Here is a 26,407-nt window from a genome sequence, read left to right as displayed (position 1 = left end):
CTTTCAGTGATTTTTTATATTTTTTCAAGTTTGCAATTGATAATGTCCACTTTGTTATTGTAATTATTACACAGTCTGTTCAAGCGAGAATTTTATTTATGGTTTGTTTTCTATTGATCTATTTTGAACAGAACAGAAAAGCGTATGGAGCGCGCAGGTAGGTATATCAAATCAAATCTTATTTAGCTTCGAAAATTTCCTTCAAACTTGTGGTTACTAATAGGTTGTCTTGAGTAGTCCCTGAAAAACTAAGCGAGAGTAAATTTAATCTAAAGCAAAAATATTTAGAGGATTTCTTTTTTAAAATATGACTCTATTTTATAAATGATTTACGGTTCTTTGAATTTTTTATTATGGTCCTGTTGCTGAGATCTCTTATGTATCCACTCTCTTCTGTTGTATGCGTCGTCTATGGGAATGACAGAGAGGCTACAAAAGAGCTATAAGCGGTAGATATTAAACCACGAAGATATTAAATTTATTCTGAGACATTTTCTGGTCGATATTAGTTCTAGCTAGGCAGATTACCTGTGCTAAGGAGGATCAAAGGAAATGGAGCTGTGAGGAAACTTATTTCCCTCAGGGCCTATATTATCTTTGGGGATGCTGTGTCGAGGGCCTTTTTAAAGAAATGACGAAGATAAAGTTCTAGCCAGGAAAAAGATACGAGGAATGGGTAGGAATTTTGGGATGAGTGTGCACAGGAGGGAAGGACGAACGATCTATCCCTCGCGCTGCGATGCAAGGCGATGGGTCAAGAGAGACAGGATGGAGAGTTCAAAGGGTCTCCCCAAACCAGCCTTTCCCGATCTGGCACACCACAGAAATGGTGGGCAGGCGAATCCTGAACAAACCTCACCCGATGAATCTGGGCCCCCCTGCTATATAACCTAACGTAACAAACCACTGGAGGTGCCTTACGTAGCAAACCACTTGGCAGAAGTGTTGGTTATCCAATAAATGGTTCCTGGGGCGGCGGTACCTTAACCCACCCATAAAAAATTGCAATTATTATTGCTTTCTCCAAACTATTTAAATTTGTTGTTAAAATGTACCTATGTAAAATTTTAAACTAACATAACCGTTTGGTTATTACTGGACCGATCTATGACATACTGTAAGTTTTAATGTTTATTTTATTCAATTTCGGTTCCAGAAAGTACTATATATAGTACATTATGATTTCTAATCGGTACTTTAACGTATTACTCCTCGTAACCAGAAAATTCCGAGGCATGAAAAAATGCAATGCCCATTTTTCGGCGTTTTTCTTAAAACATTCTTTTTTGCATTTTCCCGCTAAACAGGGACAGTTTCCCAATGTTAATGTCCTTATTAACTGCATAAAATGAGTTATTTTGATTTGATTTTTTATTAAAGAAATAAAGTAAGTAAATATAAAATAGTGTTTCCATTGGATTTTTACATTATTATGAGATTTGAATACTACTCTTCCGTGGAAGCGTTAGCTTGTAGTTGGAAAAGGAGTGTACAACGTATATTACGTTTTGTAGAAACAGTTTTTTTTAATATGATTGTTTTTTAAATATATTTTCACACCGTTTGGATTTTCGCACCCTAAATCTTTTTAACAATCTAAAAACAAAACTAAATAAACAATTTTTTCAACATATAATTAAAAATAAATTAAAAATAATGTAAATATATATATGTTTTTTAATTCCATCGTTTTCCACGTTTCTTAAAAAAAGTTTTAAGAAACCCTTGCACTTTTGTCAATTTTTTAGTTTATTTAACAGCGCGTATTTTGATCGCTCTTTTTTATGATTTACGAGTATAAGCAATAGGTTAATACTATTTCTGAGGGAATCATTCTGATCTTTACTTTCAAATATTAAATACTAACCTTACCTATCTGCCAAAAGCATTGTTTTTAAATGATAATAATAATAATAAAACAAATAAACATAGTTCTTTGTTTAAAACCACTTTCTTTGTGTTATCGACCGGTTTCCGTTGACACCAATCTTCATCAGGATAATAAACATGTAAACAGTTTTATAATTTTGATTGTCCTAGTACAAATTGAGATCAATCGAAATAGTTACAACTAAAATAAAAGTAGTTTTAAACAAAAATCTTTTTTTCATTTGTGTAATGTGAAGCCTCAAAGTGTTAACAGTCTTCAATAATAATATTAATAGTTTCTTCAATTCATCTGAACAAAGCGGTGACTGTAATACTCTGTCTGCCATATATTTTTCCCATATAAAAACAAAAATTTTAATTTACAAATGAATTACAAGATGTAAAATTTAATATGGGAAAAATAAAAACATACATACTTTCATTACGCGCGCACTAGGCGCGCCTTGGCAATAATAATTTGATTATTTATATTGCGCCGTTTTTATGAAAAATCACCTCAAGGGCGCCGTACAAACATGACTTCCTAGGTTTTATCTAATTAGGTAGGTACATACACACAGAAAATACAGAAAAAAATGTATGTCAGGCAGTTTAAATAAATTTTTGGTACATTCATAATACGTATTAATGCACCTGAGATTGTCCTGTGATAGTACACAGTGACGAAATGCGAAAATATTATAATTTTTATGAAAACCTGTTCCGTTTTACTAATAGTTTATTGGAAATCCTTTCAATTCTTTCGTTAAAGGCCTGGAGACCATTTTTAACCAGAATAAGAATATAATATAATAATAAAATATAATCAATAATATTGTTATTGGGTTTATAAAAACAGTTTATTTTTAAACAAGTTGTAATTATTATTACGCGTGACAGCTGTTTCGCCCTCTGAAGGCATTATCAAACTGTGGGTCTAAGAACTTGTTTAAAAATAAACTGTTTTTATAAACCCAATAACAATATTATTGAATATATAAAAACTAAAAATTAAAATGGAGTTCTAAAAATTAAACTTAATAACAATAATAATAAAATACTTAACTCTAAATTCGACTGTTGTGAACTCCAGCAACTTATAAACATACATACACCCACAGTAACAACACGACAAAATACAATATTCTACAGCAGCACACACAAGCGTAACTACATTGCCCACTCTCCGATACAACGACTTCACACCATGGGAAATCATTACTTGGGTGATGTTGACATATTCAATACCAACTTGGCAAGTTTTGTGGATCATTTAAAACATTTATTTCAACAATACTCCTGAACACATCAAGTAAACCTACAAATAGCTGTAATTTTCTGTTTTTGTTTCTTGTGTTTGTATAAATTATTGCATAGCTTTTATCAAATGAAATTTTATTCTTATTTTTTATGTTTCAAAGTATCTGTCAAATTAAAATTATACTACCAACCATGTAAAAGCCCTCTAGGCGTTAAATAAATAAATAAATAAAATAAAAAAATAATAAAGTAAATTAGCAATATTTTAAATCAATTTTCTCCGTGCAGGTCACTTCAAGCAAACAAAGTTTTATTAGAAAGTTTGAATTTGTAGAAGGCACAACTTTGGACCAGATAATGTAATATGAAAAAAACCACTGTAAATTGAATGATTTTATGTTCACCAAATCGAGAATGACATAGTTCCACTGGCTTGGGACGTTTTAACTAGTTTCACTCACAAATAAATTTAAAATTATTATATTATTTTGTTTCAGGTCAAAATGGCGGCCGTGTAACAGATAAGTGACTAACCAATCAGGCAGTCGCCACAAAGTTTCGCGCGAACTTCGCGCCAATCATGTTGTTTTGCTAGTCCAGCGATAGCTAGACAGGAACTTCTACTAAACTTAATACCACTACACGGATCAAGATCTCCAGCTGAGGGACTGGTAAGTTTTAAACATTAGTACTTAACTATAAAATAAACAGATCTCCAAACTGAACTACTTCCCCACCTAAAATTTGAGGCAATATTTTAGGTAAATGCTTCCACAGACTTTATCATTAAAACATATTAATCAGCTTTATGAATAGTAAAATATATATATAATAACAATTAATAAAAATATATTACAATCCTTTCTAGCAAAACTACTACGAAACGACAGTATATAACGACACTTTTATCATAAATGAACGAATTTTGATGGCTTGTACAAAAATTTCACATCAAGTTTGGTTGTGAAATTCATCTTTTTAGATGAATTTGATGATTTTTCCCAAAATTCAAATTTTAGGCTTGATATTGGCCGATACAATTAACAAATTACAACATGGAATTTGAGCGATAACTTAATGATCTGTTATCGCAGGGAACTCGCATTTATATCTAGGCTTTCGAAGCGAGGCATTGGAATTCTATGGGGAGTTGAATTATGAAATTACTCTAGGTGGTTTTAATTTTAGATTGAAATAAGATATAAGAGGGCTAATCTATATATATAAATAATAATATATATATATATATTTATTATTGGTCCTAGTTTCGATACCACCCACCAGATGTCTGTAAAGTATGTAGATCCAAGTTACTATTGTACTCACACCATTTGACAGAGATAGCATGTCGGTCTTTTCCAAATGGTTACGACTTCAGCCGATCTCTAGAGAAGAAGCTCACTTCTTGTTTACAGCTTTTCTCACTCACATAAGAGATAGTCTCAGATAGACTAATTCGTTGAAATTATCTTACGATAATAAAGTCCGCGTAATCTTTGACGGACCAAATCATTTATTTAAAACTCCCGATCACAAGTTTATTCCATTCCAAGAAGATAATTGAACTATATACCAGAGCAATACACTTACCTTTCAATATAAACGATTTAGAGCAAAAAAACACGTATTGGGTTTCGTAACGTTGAAATGAATAATATTAAATATCAATTTCCTTTGAAATTCGAACTAATTTGGTTGGCATTGATTTGATACAACCTTTTGTTGTTTTCTTAGGTAATTTAAATTAAGCAATAGTTTTTCTAGGAAAGACCGGCTTCGTATAGAATATTTACTTTGGTGACAAATTTGAAAGGAAACGTAATAATTACATTGGAATGAAGTGTCATTTCGTTCGAAACAAGAATAAAGTTTTTATTTATTTCGATTCTGACGACATCTTGGGGCTGGGATAATTAATGACAAGGGTTTGTAGCGCTTTCTAAGAAGTATTTAATTTTTCTTTGTCTATGAACGAATACACACAAATTGTCAATAAAATAATACTAATAATTTTCTGCTGTGAGACTTAGCTCAAGTGTAGAATTTAGTAGTATTTGTTGTAGTATTTAGTTGGTTTAGGTAATGGGAAACATGAACGGAAAAAAATAATTGATAAAAAATATCGTTAAAATATTTACATGCAATAATTATTTACCTGAAACACCATACAAATTTGAAAAAAAATACCCGAGAAAGAATAATTGCCACCAACGGGAATCGAACCCGCATTCTTCTGATTGCCAGTCAGCTGCACTTAGTCAGAGCTGTGCTCTTATCAGTTGCTCAGACGATATGGTGTAATAATCGTGACACGTTCCAAAGAGGTAGATACTCTTAAGACCACCGATCACAATAAAGATAAGCTGAGTAACCAGATCTGAACAGCCATGAATCATACCTCAATTGGGGATTGCATAATCCCACTGGCTCCTGACAGTAGGGAACAGTTGGGACTCTTGTGCGGTATTCAGAAAGCGATATGATTGATCTCTGAAAATCCTTTAGCATTTCAGAATGATACACCCCTGGATAAAAGAAGTTAATGTTGTCCTTCAACTTCCAAACGGGCATCTTTACACATTTGTAAACATAACATGTTTGCACATCTGCCCTGATTATGGACATTGTAATGCTGTCCAAAACGTTATCTGAAGAAGGAGGTAGCGCAACATGGCATGATACCCACAAATAATCCACTTTGATTATTGTAATCAACTATTTATTGTAATCTTTACAACTTTAGTGTCCCACCTGTACAAACTCATGCAATAACCTGTACACTTTTTTCCATTCAAAAAATGACATTCCGTACAAAGCGCCAAAAATTATATCGCCCGTATTCTGTGTCCAGCAAAGCTTTTTCAAAAGGTACGGCAAAAAAGCTCCCAGAGATAATGGGTCATAAATCAAATAATCTGATTCGGAGCATGCTTGTTCCGGAGCTTTAAAAGTGCGAAGGGGTTATTCAGTCGAGAGCACACAGCTTCCCCGAGAGCCTCTTCCATTGCGATTTGAGGGAACAATTAACTTTTACTTTGTCACTTTTCAAGTGGCCTTTATGTGACCTCATAGATTTTGTGTCACGAGGCGTGCTGCAAAGCGGAACAAAATGTTTTTTTTTATTCGCAGGAAATTTAAAATGTTTCTTGTAGCGGAAGGTTTCAAATTTATTTGACGATATTTAGTCTTTCATGAAATACTGGCTTCGCCCAAGATTTCAACACTTTTCGGTTTTTGAAAATGTTTTCAATTTGAGCAAATTGGAAGTTGTTCATTTATTTTTTATTTAATAAGAATGTATGATATCTAATAGAATAGGTATAATATAAATTAAATTCTATAATAGTTTAAAACCCTTAAACCGCATATAACGTACATATACGGAAGTCAACACACAGCGCCGTGTAGCCATTGCGAAACATGTGTAAAGCCATTTTAGAATATATTTACAGCTTTACTAATAAGGAAACACTTCCCAACCATTTTTTTATTTTTTTTTTTTATTAATATCAATAGCAAAATTTGTACATTATGTAGGTTTAAAGTATAATATAAGTATATTTTTTGTATTTTTTTCACAGTCCTCCTCACTAGGGTTTCCTGTTCTGAGGCGGCCTGTAGTTTTTCTTAAATTTTTGTATTTAGTTTTGAATTGTCTTTACATTGTCTTCATAATGTTTGTAAGTTGATTATTACTTTGATCTCTAAGCCATGTTTTGACTTTTGTTTTAAATATACTCATTTCGTTTATTTTTTTGGTTTCATTTGGTAGAGCATTGAACAATTTTATAGCATGGAATTTATTATTTCTCTGTCCAAAGGATGTGTTCAAACTGGGAGTAATCAGGATATTTTCGCTTTTTGCCCTGGTTGTGTATTTATGTTGGGCAGTGGAGTATTCGGATATGTTTTTTTTCAGTTTAAATAAAATATTTTTTGAATATAGTTTCTGTACATTGTAAACATTGAAGTTTTTGAATATTTCTTCTGTCGGAGTTCTAAGCGGAACTTTCAGTATAGTCTTTAATACTCCTTTTTGTGCTATATTGAGCCGCTCTGTGTGAGTGCTCAAGGCAGACCCCCATCCAGTTATTCCGTACTCTATTTGTGATTGACACAAAGCATAGTATACTTTTTTAATATCGTTTATATTGAGGATATTGCGAATGTTTCTAAAGAAGTATATGTACCTGGTTAGTTTTTTTGTAATTACATCTATATGTGAGTTCCAACGGAGATTATCATCAATTTCAATTCCAAGATATTTGATGCTTTTGGAGTGTGCTATAGTGGGACAGAGGCATGATAAGCCTTGATTTTTTTGATAAATTCCTCGGCATGAATGTAATTTGAGATTAAGGTCCTCTGACGGCTGCCCTCTTGCTGTTTTAGAAAATGTCAGATATTTTGTTTTATTGACATTAAGCGTCAGGGAGTTTCTTTTAAGCCAGTTTTGCAGGAGACCAAGTCCGTGTTCAGCTTCTTTGTAGGTATTTATCCAATCTTTTTCTTTAAATAAAATTACTGTGTCATCAGCAAAACTAAAGATTTTTCTTCTTGTTTCTAGGTTACAGATATCATTAATGTATATTAAAAATAATATCGGACCTAGTACGCTTCCTTGTGGTACTCCATGGTTGATTAGGAGAGGTTTGATTTTTCTCTTGTTAATTTGGACGCTCTGTGTACGCTCCGTCATATAGCTTTTTAGTAAGTTTAGTGTTGTACATGACATACCAATTTTTGAAAGTTTTGAAAAAAGTATTTTGTGATCTATTGTGTCAAAAGCCTTTTGTAAGTCTATGAAGATTGCCAAAGTTTTTTCTCCACTGTCTAAACTTTTAGTGATCATATCGGTAATTTTTTCTATGGCGTCACTAGTACTTAAGTTCTCCCTAAATCCATACTGAGTTTTTGATAATTTTTTATTGTCTTCTAAGTAGGATAAGAGTTGTTTTTTTAGTATTCTTTCCAATATTTTTGAAAATGCATTTAGTAGGCTTATTGGTCGGTAATTGTTTATGTCATTTTTACATCCTTGTTTAAATATTGGTATAACAATCGTTTTTTTGAGGGCTGTAGGGAATATGCTATTCGTTATAGACATGTTGACTAAGTATGTAAGTGGTTCGATAAGTTCTTTACAGAGATATTTTATTGCGTTGGTTGAGATTGTGTCCTCCCCCGAAGAAATATTTGATTTTAAAGAAGAAATTGTGTTTTTGATATCGTCAGCTGTAATTTGTTTAAAATTGAGCTGATTTCCTTGCTCAGGTGGTTCGTTTATTTGTACATCTTCATTACATTTTGTAACTTGCTTTGCTAGATTTGATCCTATATTTATGAAAAAATTATTGACGTATTCAAGTATTTGGTCAGGATTATCAGCGTATGTCCTGGGAACATTGTTTATATTCAGCACGTCAATTGATTTAACGTTGGCAGATTTAGAACTGGTTATTTCATTTATTATTTGCCACATTTTCCTGGGATTTTGTTTACAATCTACAATTTTTTTCTTATAGTAGGTTTCTTTTGTACACATAATAACTTTTTTGCAAATGTTTCTGTATCTTTTGTAGTATCTTAACATGTGTATATCGTATGGAATTTTTTTAAGTTTCTTGTGTAACTCGTCTCTTTTTCTTATGCAGTTTATAACATTCTGTGTAATCCATGGTTTAATATGTACATTTTTGTGTGAGATTTTCTTAGTAATTTTTGTGGTATTAGATAGTATATTATTCTGAAGAAGTTCTATGAAATAATTCCATGCATCATTTGTATTGTTCATACTTTGCAGTTTTTTCCAATCGGTACATTGTAGATTATGTTTAATGATATTCCAGTTGATTTCTGTTTTTTCTGTTGTTAATGGTTTTTTCTTCATTTTATTTGACTTGTTTATTTTTATTGAAAGCATAGTTGTATAATGATCGGTTATAGTTGAATTAAATACAACAGTTTGAGTAATGTCTTTTGTTTTACTCATTATATGGTCTATGCAACTTTCACTGTTGTCCACTTTTCGAGTAGGAACATTTATTAAGCTTTCCAGTCCATGGGATGCTAGCATCTGCAGATATTGAATTCGCTTAGGGTGTCCATTTTCTAAAATATTTATATTTACATCTCCAATAATAAATATGTTTTTCGTTTCTTTAAGAAGGCAGAGTTCCTCGTCTACGGATTTAAGGAATGGGTCGATGTTTCTTGTTGAGGGCGATCGATAGATTGCTAATATAGCTTTTTCTTTACTGATTTTAATTTTTAAACAATTGGCATTTGTGATAATAATTTCTTCAACTTCGGCTTTTATTTCGTTTTTAATGTATATAATTACACCATCGTTTTGTTTTTTGTTATTCAAACTTGAGTAGGTTGTATATCCAGCAATTTCCAATTTCATGTATTTATGATTTATCCAACATTCAGTAAGTATTATTATTTGAAAATTAACTTTTAAATATTTCAATAAAATTTGCGATTCATCAAATTTTTTTCTTATGCTTCTTATGTTTTTGTGTAGTATATTGAAAGAGTTGTTATTTAAATTCGATAGATCATTTGGTTCCGAGGTTAATATAATGTCAGCCATTTTTATATTTTTTTCGTAATTGTTTTTGTGCCCTTTTGTTATACAATACTTTTTATATCATCTACATGTTTTAAATAAATTATTTTTTCGGTTGGCATTCTTCGCGTCATTATTTTTCCATCTTTGAACCAAACGTAGGAGTACATTTTTTCATTGGCAGATTTTTTCGTTTTCCAGAGCAGTTCCCTTTGATATGGGCTCAATTCCTCTGCAATATAGATTGGTTCGGTGGAGATATCTTTTATAGCTGCATAATTTATATTTTTCCTTTTAGAAAGAAGATTGTCTCTTGTCTTTTTTTCCGCAAATTCCACTAGCAGTTTCGGTGGCGCATTGTTCCTTCTATCATGTGTCCTTTTTATATCAATTATATCATTGTGCTGGATTTCCATTCCTGCCGCCGCCGCAACTCTTTTTACTATCTCCATCTGCTGCTCTCCAATTTTTTGGGGAATGCCCGCTATTTCTAAGAAATTAGACCAAGATTTGTATTCGAGGTCTGAAAATTTTATTTCAAGTTGTTTAATAATGATATTCTTTTCCTGGTGTTCCTTTTTTATGTTTTCAAAATCATTTTCAATTTTTTTATTTTGTAGAATTGTTATTTCTAGTTTTTTTATTAGTTCATCGTACTGACTACTCATAAAATCAATGCTTTTTTGAGTGTCCTGGGTTTGTTTTTCAATTTTTGATATAATTTCTTTTTTCATGGATTCAAATTTTTTTTCAATAATCTGTATAATTTTATCAATGTTAAATTTTTCTTCGGTTTCCGTTATAACTCCCTTTCCTCTTGTATTTGCCATTTTCTATTTTTTTTTTTTTTTTTTTTTTTTTTTTTTTTGGTTTATTAATTATATTTTTATTAATGTTGGAACAAAAATGCCCCTAAGTATATATTAATTTATGTAAATTGTCTATGGCGAAATATTTTTGTATTGTCTATGGTTATTGTATGTTTTCACCAAAGTTGATTTTGGGTTACAATGACAATACTCTTTTTGCACTTCAATTTACAAATGATTAATTTCACTGCCACCGTCACAAATACTGCCACTTTGTCTAGCGTATCACTATATATTTATTTTTTTTAAGCGGGTTATGTTATTAGGTTGTTTTATTGACACTATATTGATATTATTTACGGTGCTGTCAAAAACGGCTATTGAGTCAAATCATAGACAATTACAATTAAACGGTGTTTTTGTTACACATTGTATGAAGTCTATACAATTTCTATATCGAATTATTACTAGTAAAAAAGTGGATGCGAAAGAACTGTCAATGTTGCATTTCGACAAACCTACGTAAGACCCATGCGCATCAGTTTTCGGCAAAATGACAGTTTTGATTATTGATTTGTGATGCGTCATTCAAAACATGTTTTTGTTCATAATTACTATTCTAATGACCAATTCGCTATTATGTTAGTATAATCCAATATATTTATTATTTTTTGACAGTTTTAATTCATTGTGAATTCCATGGTATCGAAAAAAGCGAGGTTATTTCGTACGTATTATTTTTTGAAGTACTATAACCGCTATATTTTTATAAAAATTCCACGAAACTGATGTTTTTCCCTGTGTATTTTAATGTAATTCAAAGAAATCAAAGTTAATATTGTGAAAAAATGAACCAAAATATCGTTTTTTTTTTGATATTGCTTAAAAATCATAATTTTCAATTATATAAAAGCGATAGTTAGAGAAGATATTTATTATTTATTTGTTTTCTACATCTTCAAAATTAAGAAATATATAAAACATATAAAATAAACTGAAAAATTCCAAAATCCAATGAGTAATAATTATTATTTCAATATTATACAGCAGATAAACAATACTTTTTGGCCGTTATTTAGTGTGGCTATTTGTATTAAAATCTATTTTTTTATAAATTTATTTATTTATATTAAAAAAATAGTGCTTTGGGGATAATTTCATGGTTAAAGCATTACTAGCAAATCACATCATAGGCAAAACTCGTATTTGTACTTCGTATCATATTATTGTGGTAAAACTCTATTTCAATTTAATTAATTGCACTTAGTCAATTCTAACTCCGCACAAGGAATAAAATGGCATGCTGAATATTCAGCAGTGAATTATGTTATATGAAACATGAAAGTGTGTAATGAAAATATTGAAGTTGTAGTAAGCAAATTATAAAGTGAAATAGACAGAATGAATAAAAAATTTGTAGCAAAATGTAATGTTTCAGTATATTATGTAACAGTATGAAGTTATATAATAATAATAATAGAATTTATTCCAGAATGTTTGCAGGGGTAGTAAAACGCCTTGACAGCATACCTGCTCTAACGGATATCGCTCTTCTTTGCCTTTCCATATCCTCGATGTGTTTCAGGTCGTTTGTGATAACATGTCCCAGGTATTTGACGCTCCGACTAACATCCTTTTTCCTTCCATCTAGCCATACTGAAAGTGTTAGAATATTTTAGTTTTTGCATTTGAAAACCATAACTATTGATTTGGACTATTGTATATAAGGTTATGATTTTTTGCAAAATCTTCACATATTTGGAGTAGTTTCATTAGTGCGCTAAGTGACGGTGCTAGAAGAACCAAATCATCTGCGTGATTAATATTGTTTACACATACTCCTTGAACATGGCAATCTATTTTTATGTAATGGAAATTTTTAAATCATTTTAAACTTCAATTGGAAAGCTTATATATTTTATAGCTCCATTGGTCATGATGATAAGGCATTTTGGCCTGATAATAGAAGGTTGACTTAAAAATTGGTCATGATGATAAGGCATTTTGGCCTGATAATAGAAGGTTGACCTAAAAATTGGTCATGATGATAAGGCATTTTGGCCTGATAATAGAAGGTTGACCTAAAAATTGATCATGATGATAAGGCATTTTGGCCTGATAATAGAAGGTTGACCTAAAAATTGGTCATGATGATAAGGCATTTTGGCCTGATAATAGAAGGTTGACCTAAAAATTGGTCATGATGATAAGGCATTTTGGCCCGATAATAGAAGGTTGACCTAAAAATTGGTCATGATGATAAGGCATTTTGGCCTAATAATAGAAAGTTGAAATAAAAATTCAGTTAGGTACCTACATGTATTTTTTGTTTGCTTAACATAGCTATATTATAACAAACAAACATTGACTTTACGCCCCATGGAAAGTATCGGCATGTTCCAGAGAGGTACTTTCAGTATCTCCCTGGTGTAAGTATACCATTCAGAATTGAAACGTTGCTTGAAAAAAATTGTAAACGCTAGACATTAGTCACATGAGAACGGATCGCTTCTACGACTCGTTCTTGAGTTCAACAGCTCGGCTATGGAACGATTTGACAGCATCTGTTTTTCCTCCCACATACTACGTAAGTCTCTTCATGTGCTCTTCTTCTTCTCCCCAATATCTTCCACACAGCATTCCCAAAGATGAAATAGGCCATGCGGGAAATAATTTTCCTCAGGGCCTCCTGTGTGGAGATAATGTAAAAAAAATCAGAATAGCCAGGTACTTTCCCACCTACCTCTCCCCATCTCCATCCCCTCCCCAATCCCTTCAGCCTCTCAAAAAACACGAATTGGGGATGACATAGTCTCACTTGTTTAAGACGGTTGGGATCAGTTAGGAATTGTGCGGTAGCCACATAAAAAAATAAAATACAAATTTATACTAAGTAGAATGGACAGAATTTATTTTATTTCGTAACGGTCTCTTTCGATAATGAAATCCTGGCTAATACTTAAATAAGTAGTGAAAAATAGCGATTATTGAATTATTTTCAACCAATATTCTGTCACTGATGGATCAACTGAATGTCAAAACAAATTTTAAAAGACTTTATCATAAATAATATTTTAATATGAATAAGAAACATAATGTTTCAGATAATCATTAAGGACGGGTTGTTTCGGAGAATTTGAACAATTCTTAAAATTTCAAAGTTAATTTCGACGTTCTGTGAAAGTTTTTTTTTTTTAATTTCTGTTTTACTTTCAGTTCTGTCAAGCAACTAGCCTATAATGATACACTTACAGAATTTGAATAGGTCTTACACTTCTTTTTTTTTCAAGATACATTATATTATATGGAAGGAATTTTTTGACTGTCCAGGTAGGAAAATTTCCCGTTTTAGGACAGGCAACTTAACAGGTTTCAAATTATCATACATGTACACAATTACAATTAAATAACAGTAATATTACAAAATACATAATAGTAACACAATTATATAATAGTAACACTATCTTGTTGAATAATATTAATAACATTGAGTAGGTAATAAATACACTAATGGCGAATACAAGAAAATAAAACATTGGGTAAAATTTTAAATTTTAGAGAAAATAAGTATGTAAAAGCGAAGATACAACTAGGCGTTCGTGAAAAATAATTATCAGATTACACTTTTTAGTAATATTTCGGAATCAGTCCTGCCTAGATCTAATAACTTGTTAGTTATTTTTTGACCCAAGGATGACAATTCACACAGTTTCAGCTGTGAAGGGATTTTGTTATGTATTTTAGGACCGAGATATGAGAATAGTTTTTTTATAAGCCGCTCTGTTGCTTGTTGGAGCGGAAAGATAATTTCTTCCCTTACTTCTGGTTTGATGTTTGTGTTCGGCTGTTTTCAATTAGTTTTTATTTTTATGAACATAGATTACTATTTTTTGAACATAGATTACTATTTTTTTGACAGTGTCGGACATCTAGTACATTAAATTCCACAAAGAGAGCGTCCCTCGATATATCTGAAAGGTTTCTTCATAATAACACGTATAATAAGTTTTTGTGCCTTCAGTAACGATTTTAATGTTGTTCAATGTTGTAGTCTTTCACATCATTATAGGCCAGTTACTTGACAGAACTGAAATAATAACAAAACTTGAAAAGAGCTTTCACAGCAATTGAAAATTAACTTTGAAACTTAAAGATTTTCAAATTCTCTGAAACAAGCCGTCCTTGTGTGTTAGAGTCCAATTTCAACTTTGAAATTACTTTTGAAAAAAGAGCGACTTCTCGGTTCCTATTCAATCTTGGAACAGATGCACTTCTAATAATGAAGTAAAAAGGCTTCCTGTTTTCATTATTTATACACTAAGTTCGGTGTCTGGCGCTTGACTTTCTCCATGAAAAGCCACCCTATAAAGTAGCGCAAACTTCTAAGAAAAACAGACCCCTAAGTCAATAGTGGTTGGCGTTTCCTGGAGACGGAAAATAATTTTAATTAAGGCGTTTAAATAAAGGAATTCTTTACTTGGTAATTTAATTGCTTTTAAGGCGTGACAATACCGTAAAATAAAGTCGGATTATTAACGACGTAGGTGAATAAGCCATACACCGAAATAAGCGAAGCGCGGCCCAGGTGTATTAAAAATCAAGTGGGAATCTTAACGATATAATTGTCACGTCTCGATTACTGCAACGGCATTTATGCCAGCCTTCCAAAAAATCAAATTGACAAACTTCAATCAGTGTTTAATGCAGCAGCGCGGCTCATAACCGGGGTTTTAAAATATTCACACATTTCAGAACACTTTCGTAACCTTCACTGGCTCAAGTGCCCTGAAAGAATCCAGTACAAACTGTGCTGGATGGTGTTTAAATCCATCAATGAAATGGCCCCACCCTACATCTCTGAACTATGCGTCCCGGAAAACACTGGTCTGAGGCAGTCAACTCTTAGATCAGCAACATCATCAGCTGTAGGCAGACTGATAGAACCTAAGCGCAAGCCAAATACTATGGTGATCGCGCTTTCGGAGTATCTGGGCCGAAGGCTTGGAATAAACTCCCTACGGAACTAAGATCCATAACAAGTCCAACAGAATTCAGGTCTTAACTAAAAAATTCACTTTTTAAGCTGTCATACCCGAATAAATTATTCATTAACGAATAAATCAACAGGTTTCCTGATAAAGCTTTAGAAAACTGCTAAAATATTATCATATTATCACGATGTCGGAACACCTGTTCATAAAAATTCGAATATTTTCACATTTCGTCATGATAAATTATCAAGCCAAATCCAGGTGAACTAAAATAATATAAAACATTAAAATATTGACGTAAAATTACATGAGAAAGCGAATCATATAAACTTGCAACTATTGACAGTAAATGAGATGATCGTTTAATGGAATAAGTGATTTGTTAACCAAAGCTGCAACAGTGTGGTCTTCACCAGTCACCACCCATATTACAATAAGTGTATGTTTATGGGTTTGCAACACGTCGCAAGGCTTGGCCTGGCCGACCACTTAGCAATAAATTACATCTTTCAATGGCATTTCGGGGTGCAGGGTACTTTTAGGATCGCCTTTACTTAATGGTACCATTCAGTATCAGAACATTGCTCGATAATGGCTTCGATACGTCTTGGATTTAGATTGACTTGGTTTTATTTACTTTACCAGGTAGAATTTTTAAATACAAACTTTAATCAAGAAAATCCTATTGGCATAATCAATAGATAATTTAAACGTAATTAACAGAATTTATTTCAATTTCTTTATTAATTCAAAAAAAATCATAACTGTAAATAATAAAACCATCACGAGATGGATAGGGTGCGAATTTGTATTTTCTTATGTTATTTTAGTATGTAGTCTCACGTCTCGATGGCAGCCTTCTAAAATATCAAATTGACAAACTTCAATCAGTGTTTAAAGCAGCAGTACAGCTCATAACCGGGGTTTCAAAATATTCGCACATTTCAGAACACCTTTGTAACCTTCACTGGCTCAAGTGCCGTGAAAGAATCCAGTACAAACTGTGCTGAATGGTGGTTAAATCCATCAATGAAATGGCCCCACCCTACATACCTGAACTATGCGTCCCGGAAAACACTGGTCTGAGGCAGTCGACTCTTAGATCAGCAACATCATCAGCTGTAGGCAGACTGATGGAACCTAAGCGAAAGCCAAATACTAAGTTTGGTGATCGCGCTTTCGGTGTATCTGGGCCGAAGGCTTGGAATAAACTCCCTACGGAACTAAGATTCATAACAAGTCCAACAGAATTCAGGTCTAAAATAAAAACTTACCTTTTTAAGCTGTCGTACCCTTAGATTAAATATACCATTCCTTAGAGAAAGTCCAGTTATATTCAATTTTTCAATTAAATCCTAAATCCTGTATCTAAATTTCGCCAATAAACAATTATAAAATGTTAATTAAGTGTTAATCTCAAGTGACCTACCAGGTAAGTGTTGTACTGTATATTATCTCCATAAATAGTTAAGATAGATCACTGTAGAAATGTATTATAAGTTTGTACAGCGCCTTTGAGGTGATTTTGCACAAAAACGGCGCTATACAAGTTATCCAATTATTATTATTATTATAAGTGATGAAATCGTGTAAAACAACATTCGGCGCGCGGCTCGGGCGTGATGGCCGGACCTACGGTCGACTTTGCCCTAGCGGGCCTAGAGAATCAATATTTCCGTGGAGTTTATTTTAATTATTTCTCATGAACTTTCCTCCAAAAGTTATTAATTCATCGTCTTGAAAAATAAAATCTGGTTCTTACCGGTAATTTTATAGTTACGCATAATTTAATGGTAAGGTAATGTGCTTTATTAATAGTATATATAAATAACTTATCGTTACGAATTCATGATCATTATAGTGAGCCTCGAACGAACTCACGTTATGAGAGTATTGTGTCGCCTTAAAGGGTGTGTCCCTGTTTTGTTCGAAGTAGTGAATGCTGTGTGAATTTTTGTTTTGCGACTATTAACTATTTAAAGCTCATAGAATAAAGAAACATCACAACAAATGCGATGTAGGCCTATTTCGTGATGCTGATAAAAAAGATGCTGTTTTATCATTTCCTAATAAAATATTAGTCATTCAGATTATATCTGAAAACATGTTCACGCAGGTGCCCTTGTCCAAATAAATATAATAGACGAGATGCGAAGCTATTATTATTTTGAGAAATACGTGTTCCGAATTTCTCATAGCATATTAATGCTATACTGATAGTTGATAGAGCTAATAAAGAATTAGCTGAGAAAAGTTCATGTTAATAGACCGCCTTTAACTACCCACATTCTAAAATAAATAAATAAATATATATATATATTTATTTTTTTTATTTTATATATATATTATATTTTAGGTCCAATCTGATATTAAGCCCAAGTTGTTTTTTTTCTATTTAAAACCCTGTCTAAAATATGTCCAACTTAAAGTTTATTTGAAATACCTATATTATACATATATTTAAAACAATGTTTTACGAACAACGTGGTTCTATCTGCCATTGACAAAATATTGTTCAAGCTACATGATTTAAATTAAATTGTGCTAGAGCTCATTCGCTTTGGATAGTAACATCTGCCAGGTGCGTGAAATGGAGCAAGTAAAAATACAATTTTGAAATTGTGAATTCAGAAGTATTGTAATTGAAGTATTTTAAAATTTCAGAATATTATCTGCAAAAAAAAACTTAGTAAAAAGAAAGAAAGATAGTACTCCGGTGCTCTGAGATTATAATTTTGACGGCCTCAGAGGTCGCGGTTTCAAATCCCGCCGTGCGCAAGTAATTTTTTTGTTTGATCAATTTGTATTATTTCAAGATTAAATCATTTAAAATTATATAAGGTATATTTGCAGCAAGTTCCAGAGTGAAAACTACTCTCAGTATCGCCTTGGTAGAAGACCACCATTCAGTGTTAAAATGTTGCTTGAAATGGCTTAAGCCATGTTTGGTGACCAGATCTGAATAACCAGGTACTTTCCCACCTTCCTCTTCCTCTTTTCTGTGTCCTTACATTCCCTAATTTGGTGATTCAATAGTTTCACTGGCTTTAGGCGGTCAGGAGCAGTTAGGACTTAGAAGAAAAAAAAACATAAATTCAGAGCAAACGAGGTTCTATCTTTTTTATTTTTATTTTGCTTAGTTGTTTGTGTTTTTCTAAGAATGTTTTTAAACATAAAGATAATTCTGCATATTCACTTTTTCGTAAATTTCAAATGTTTCAAACTTTGAACCTCAATATCTCGGTTACTTACCAATGGATTTTCCAAGGACAAACTCTCTGCCTCTCACCCATTTTATAAAACAACTCATTTTATCACGCCATCGTCAACTCTAAAATTCTTCCACTGCAAAAATTCATAGATAAAGTTAAATTTGTAAAAATGCCAAAAGCTTCCATTTTGTTTAACATCTTGTCAATTCGAAAAAGTAAAATGATTATTCTCAACACGCCCGGGGCAGGCCACATCAGGACATGATTACCGGAGATGTCAGAAAAGCGAAAATTGGACAGCCTTCACGGCGAATTTAATTACGTCTGAAGGGTGTATTCGTACTGCGGGAATGCGGTTTACAGTGTAAACCTACCCTTATTTACGGTGGCAGCACTTCTTGCTTACGCGCTTTATCATCCCAACTTTGAACTTTATCAGATTAGACGAGGATTAAAAAAATGTTTAAACAAGGGTGTTCAGCTTAATTGGGATTATAACACCTTTAATTTTAAATTTTAAATAATACGTCGTTAGATAAAAAGGCGTCAAAGTATTTTATGATGGGGAAAAATACTTACTTGTTTTTCAGATTAGATTTTTAAAAAATCTTTTCAGAGAAACTTTCTTTTCTAGACATAAAATGCTTAAGATTTAATTAACTTTTTAACAAAATAATCACTTTATTATTTCATGATAAAAGCAACAGAGAATCAAACAGGTAAGTTCTTTTTTAAACCACTTGGGTTTGTTTGAAAGTTTCCAAATAACAAAAAAATATTTATTTTATTTTTATTAACAGAAAAGCTCCTAGTTATAAGATTAAATTTCTACAACATAAAAAATAAAAACAACTGTATGGTTTTGGATACAATCTGTTCTACTATTGAGTAGAAATAATACCATATAAAAATAAGTAGATAGTTTAAAATAATTATTTTTTGCAATCAATCTTAATTTTTTTTTGTCATTCGGTAGAGAAATTGTTATTTATACAAGTTATGTATTTAATCATCTGCCTTACATACCATAACTAATTTTGTTAGTTGGCTTTTCAATAAGAAAGTACTTTTTTATCTGGAAAATGTCACATTTTTGTTTTTTTTTAATAACGCTGAAGAAGATTGATTAGCTTTTTGCCAAGAATTTACAATTTTTTTTAATTTCCATGTTATCATTTATTCTCATGAATATTTTAGTTTTTAATTTTTTTTTAGTTTTGGGAAATCAACAGTTTACATTTATTCAGTGTGTACCTACATAAGTATTATATAGCCAAAATAAAACCAATCATGGATTTCCTCCTATTGCAATGCACTGTGAAAAGAAAGCCACATATTTGGCTACAGTAAATGGTATTGAATACGTTATACTTATTAAAATTAAAATTAATATTTTTGTGATCATAAATAAAGATAGCAGCCAATAAAATATGCGTTAATAAAATGGAGATAATGTTGCTAGATCTTATTCGAAGTATAATACAATTGAATATGAAAGAGTGTGCAAAAAAGGGTCGGATTAGCTCAGTTGGTAGAGCAGCGCCCCGGCAAGACGAAGGTTTTGGGTACAAGTCCTAGATACGACCGTATCTTTTTCTGATTAAAATTTTCGATTGAGAATCGCTAATATTATCTTATATTTACTAATTTTCCTTTACACAACTTTAAAAATTTCATTGGCAAAGTAAAATGTTTGCAAAAAACGATTCTGAAATAAAATTAAAGTGATTAGGTTTTTGCAAATATGTTTGCATTTATTATAATGAAAATTATGGCGAGCTTTCAGGGAATCGAGAACTCGGTGACTGAAAATACAAAAGAGTAAAAAAACAGTTGAAAAGCTATAAAGAGTCGTTAAAATTGTGAAAAAATTACTTAGGTTAAATACATCAGGTTAGGTTAGGTGTTAGGTTTTTAAAATCGACTTCGTTTCACTTATCAGAAATGTTCTGTATTGTCACTGTTATGTTTAGGCGTGGAACCAAAACTTTACATTTTTCTTTAAATCTATTATTAATTTGTTGTAGAGATGAGATCCTTGATTGCAGGTGAGTTGTTTGCTGTATAAATGACATCGCATCGGTCCATCTACCTCTGCGGAGAAATCTCGTGACGATTAGATAGTAAGAATAACTTTGCCGAAGTTTCTAAGCCAAAAAAAATCTCAAACAAGATAATGTGACTTTTATGTGAAAGTGCAAAAAATAAATACAGAAAAAATAATCTTAGTAATAATAATATTTGGCTAATTTACACAGCGCTATTTTCTTGAAAAGACGCTGTACAAATATATTTGTTAAGTAATAAATACAGCTGGCTTACGACTACTATTCATAAAAACTCGTGACTAAGGACCGGTTGTTTCTGAGAATTTGAACAATTCATCAAATTTCAACGTTAATTTGCGAGTTCTGTGAAAGTCCTATTCAAGTTCTGATATTATATCATTATAGGCTAGTTGCTTGACAGAACTGAAATAATAACAGAACTATAAAATGTCTTTCACAGAACTCGCAAATTAACGTTGAAATTTGAAGAATTGTTCAAATTCTCCGAAACAACCCGTCCTTACAATTAAGGTTCATTACTACTGACTCAAAACTAGTGACCTATCTAAGACATATCTAGTGACTTACGACTAAGGCCGTCAACTACTGTCTTAATGACATATATATTTACATATGTATAGACCTATGTACAACTAACATACTTACATTTAAAAATACATTAATAAATACTTTTTTTGTTGTTTGTTTTTGGGGTGTTATGCCATGTTGCGCTAACTCCTTCTTTAGCCGACGTTTCGGACAGCGTTGCAGTGTCCATCATCATCACACATCTTCGGATCTACCGGATCTGCCCTGATGATGGACACTGCAACGCTGTCCGAAACGTCGGCTAAAGAAGGAGTTAGCGCAACACGGCATAACACCCCAAAAACAAACAACAAAAATGCTTTTGGCCGTGAGAATCTAAAAACTTACCTCATTAATAAATACTCTTTATTATTTTACTAGCGTCAAAAGAAGGAAATTCTATAATATTAGAGTATTTCATGATTAATTTTAGAACAATCGGTTAGCTGGATTTATAGAAAAGTATACATACGTTTCTTAAATGAATGAATAAATTTATATATAGTCAATCTTTACCGCATTTACATGATTCATCTGCCAACAATTAAACCGGTTGACGTGTTATGTTCCCGCTGAAATTGTCCATTCTCCATTGGTAGGCAAGTCAATAGCATTTTGACTTCATCATGAACAGAATCGCTAAAGAATTTATGTGTGGATCAACAATTATAGTATGACAAATAGGAAAAATAAATATTTGAATACTTACGTCGGTTCAAATTTAAGAACACAGAAGAAAAAACATGTGTAAGTATCAAATTGTTTGTTTATTGTGTGAAAGTGTACTTAAACTTAGCTATAAGCCACAAGTAATGAGTTATAAGTCGTCATATGAATATATTAAATGCATAAATTAAGTTGTCAAGCTCCCTTGAGGTGATTTTCTCACGAAAATGGCGCCATAAAAATAATCCAACCATCATTATTATGAGGTATAAAGTACAGACCTTTTGACTAAGCATACAACACGTATAAGGAGTATGTTAAGTTCGTACTTTCTGTAAGTTTTGAACTTGCAACTGCTAGATGATCTGGGATCTCCTATCGTTCACTAAAATTTCTATCGTGAGTTTTACATCGAAAGTTGAAAAATATGGCGGAAAAGGGTGTTTTATTATGACTATAACGTTGATTTCAAATTTTAACTTTATGCTACGATAGATAGTCCTCAATACAATCTTCCCAAGATGCATTTGATTGATATGTTTGGTGTAACTCTTAGTGACCAGCTCAGGCACGGAAACTCCATCGAAGCCAGAGTCAAGTTAGCCTCTCAGATGCTGGATGTACATATACTAGTAGTTAAATTGTACAAAAGTACTGACCCTGTACAAACTACGAGTGTGACCCACTGTTTAATTTGGCAGCCACCTCTGGTCTGATAGCTAGGAACTACCCAATTTTTCACATCCCGACTCCTGGTAGTTTGGACTCTTGAGCGCTATTCGGATAAAGAAAATAATGGATAATTAGGCGATATAGCAAAACATTACATATGTTTTTTAAAAGCTAACCAATCAATAAAATTAAGTACATAAAGTACATAACAGTAGTTCTAATAAAGATGGATTAGGATGAAGATCAACACCAAAAAAGTTCTGATGATGTAATTACATGCAACTTATTTAACGTCGATTTAGATAAAGCAAAATATACAGAATAACCCCTCAGGTAAGATAAAACTTAAACACGGGGAACAACTTGATACCAGCCGTTCAAAAGATTTGAGAAAGTTATTTCTTTTGTCTATGCCGTATTGTTCAAAAACTGTTGCTTCAATCTCATTGAAAATATCCAATGAGAGAAACCTACTTCAATGCAAATTGTATTTCGTCAAGAAACAATGTTGAAAATCTTATACAACCACTTTGAAATGAGCACCAAACGTTATAAAACCAAAGCTCGTCTTGATCAAAAAGCATAACAGTATTATCCAGATACCACCCCTAAATCAGGTCCCCATAAAAATGTCTGTGTGCCAGTATTCCCGTCTGGTAGCGTCTTTCCCAGCGCGGTGAGACAGGGAGGGACAGAGTGTCTGGGGGAGATGGAGGGAGACCGCACGGTGGATAGGCGGAGAATGGAGAAAGGAGGGATATTGACGTAAGGGGGACAAATCTGATTTGCAAAGCAGCCGCTTGAGGTCGAAGTGTTCCCAAAGCGAGACGAAGAACATATTATCTCGTCCAATTTCACGGAGCTAGGGATAGATTTTGAAACAGAGTTTTGATCTCAATGAATATTTTAATATTGACAAAAACAAGTGAAGTTCGATTTCTTGTTAAAAATTTAAGAAGGTTTTTGGTTCGGTGGTAAATCAGGTTTATTAGACTTTTTGATTTTTTTTTGGTTTTTAGAAATGCGCAACGTATCAAAATAATTTATTTCGAAGACAACACATTTGTGAGTGAGTATATATTAATATGAAAATTTAAAAAAAAAATATTTTTACAAAAGAAGAAATGATGTTTCGTTGTCTTAACTTATTGTAACTACAATACTATTTTTCTTAACTTACATATAGTTGTTTACTTTCTTACACATTATTCTTATCTACTTTTTAATTTTTGGTGTTGTTATTTGTTTGAAGTTTCAACATCGCCCACCAGTGTCGGTGGACCGTATAGATTTTTTTTAAATATTGTTTATTGTTCTAAGGTTTTTTTCCAGTTAAACAAACTAAGCGGTTTGTCAATTGATTGACACGATTGATTTTATTTGCCATGCTCTATTTCCAGTACTTACCTGATCGCACGCAGTTTTCAACCTTTTCCTACAGTATTACTGCATTATACTTTTTTTCAGATTTATGACAACTATTTTCTTAATTCGATTTGTATCATCCTTCTCATTGGCTTTCTCATAATTAAAAAAACACATAACAAATAAATAATTTAAATCATGAGGTTTGATTCTACGGATTTCCAGAAGAAGATACCGTTTTTATATTTTAGTTTTAAAAATAAATATAGTTCATCGACTTATTTTATGTTATTAAATCTAGTTGGTACCTAGTCGAAATGATAAACGATTTTTATCTTTAAAAAATCTTAAATGGTTTGAAAACTAGCGGCTAAAATTAAAATATGGAATAATTATACACTTCGTATTTATGATCTAAATCTATTAAACGAAATTTAAGGACATTTCACAAGATTAATGGTTACGAGAAGTGAAATAATTTGCAAAGTCTACTACAATAAATATTCGAACAAAACAAACACTGGCCCTGGCGACGGTTTTTTTATTTCAAATCTTCTTTCTTCCAAAGTAAGACCTTTAGAAACGGAACAAAAACAAAGGAGAAGGCAATATGAGTAGGAACTGGGATTTTTATTATGGGATCGCTCAGTTTTTAGAACGGTGCCCAGGCAAGGAAAGGGTCCTGGGTTCGAGATATTACTGTTTTAAATTTTCGTTTAGGAATCGTTCATATTGTCTTCAATAATTAAATATTATAATTTGTGGTTTCACTCTAATGAGTGTAACTGAATAAATTAATAGTTATTCCAAAAAAATATATAAAACCCTTTCAATATTAAACAGAAAAAACTAAAAATATGTGCCCTTTTTGGTGTTAAAAAAATTTGTATATAAGTTTGTTAAACCACGATTGAAAAACCCAAAAAAGCACCTACTATAAATTCACTCAGCTGACGTGAACATGAATGAAGGAAGAAAACAAAAGCGGATCTGATAATTAAACTTAATTGTTTATTCTGCCGTCTCCTCTTAACTTGTCTACCCGACAGGCGAGATTATAATTTCATTTCTGTTCTACCCTTTGAACTCTGAATGCAATATCTGCTAGGGGCAGGGGGGTAGAAGCGGGTAAGGATAGGAGGAGATGTACTACACAAACAACTTTCTACCCCGTAACGTAATTAATGGGCTGTATGTGGTATTTTGGCAGGAGACGTTAAATAAGATTTATTATTTTCTTCTCAACTTTTGTACTTGAGAGATTAATTATCGTTTCACAATTATGATGAACGAAAAGGCTGAAATGTAATGTTTTCATTATTGTTTTTCCGCGTAACAAATTGAGATTTAATAGGGTTTAAAAAGTTAGTTCTTATGGCGAAAGTATGTTTGTTTGTACTTCTTTCACATATCAACGGAGCAACCGATCGACATGATTTTTTGCACAAGGGTAAATGGAGGACTGAAAAGTGAAATAGTCTAATTTTTATCCTGGAAAAACATTTTTTTATTCTTTGTACAGTAATTTCTGCCTAGCGAGCGAAGCAGCGGGTAAAAGCTAGTATGTTACATTTTTAATGTTTATGAACCTAAATTATCTTATGTGATTTCACTGTACCAGCCCCCATGGGCTCCAAACAGTCCAATGTAATTGATTATATGTCGAAAAAAAGATTATGTGTAAGTAATTGAAAATTTTTGACAACTTCAAAAGAAGTAAGGTAAATATTTTCCCACTTAATTTGGTACACGAACATACCCGTGACACTTTTACCGGTGTTCTGAATCCTTGGAATGAATAAAATACATTATGCTGGACTAACATCACTTTAAGTGTAACTCTGTGAGGCACATTAATCATACAAAGTTAGTTACGTCCCGGTTCCGAATTAAGATGGTGGCCTTATTGGATACTACCTTTTTATCTCGCCAGAGTTTGAATGTTTCATAATACAAGCTGTCAAATCGGAATACTTAATCAATATTATGGAACCTACCGGCCTCAAGAAAGATTGAAAAAAGAAGTCTCGTTGAGATGGAGATGTTCCTTCGGGAAAATTATATAATTCCTCATTCGAAATACACAAAATGATCAGTAACACATTTATGGTTTATAATTAAGAAAATATATATTTGAGTATTGCTTAGAAATCTTTTCATTTCAGTGAAAATTTGGGTGTTGTTTTATTAAATAAGAAAAAATTAGAAACGTACTTTTTGGATACGAGTTTTACTGTTCCCACTAAACTAGTAAACTAATAACGAATTGAAATCGTTAAAATACAAATTGGGTAGATATATATGTACCAGCATGTTTTCTGTGTATACTATTTAAAAACCTTTACCTCAACAA

At 32.1% G+C, this 26,407-nt stretch overlaps 1 protein-coding gene across 2 annotated transcripts in view; it reads left to right on the top strand.

Annotated features, from left to right (window-relative positions):
- LOC149418994 (uncharacterized) overlaps positions 1-26,407 on the top strand; it is a 491,041-nt gene that overhangs the window by 47,622 nt on the left and 417,012 nt on the right. For both annotated transcript variants that reach the window (XM_089637629.1, XM_089637631.1), the window contains exon 2: positions 3,627-3,800. The gene's annotated coding sequence lies outside the window, so the exon portion shown is untranslated. The remainder of the gene's footprint in view (positions 1-3,626; positions 3,801-26,407) is intronic.

Source organism: Hesperophylax consimilis, chromosome 12 (assembly GCF_061612785.1).
Source record: "Hesperophylax consimilis isolate HC1 chromosome 12, BYU_Hcon_1.0, whole genome shotgun sequence".
NCBI classification, from domain to species: domain Eukaryota; kingdom Metazoa; phylum Arthropoda; class Insecta; order Trichoptera; family Limnephilidae; genus Hesperophylax; species Hesperophylax consimilis.
The sequence above is the reverse complement of the archived record's forward strand: the minus strand, read 5'-3'. Positions and strand labels throughout refer to the sequence as shown.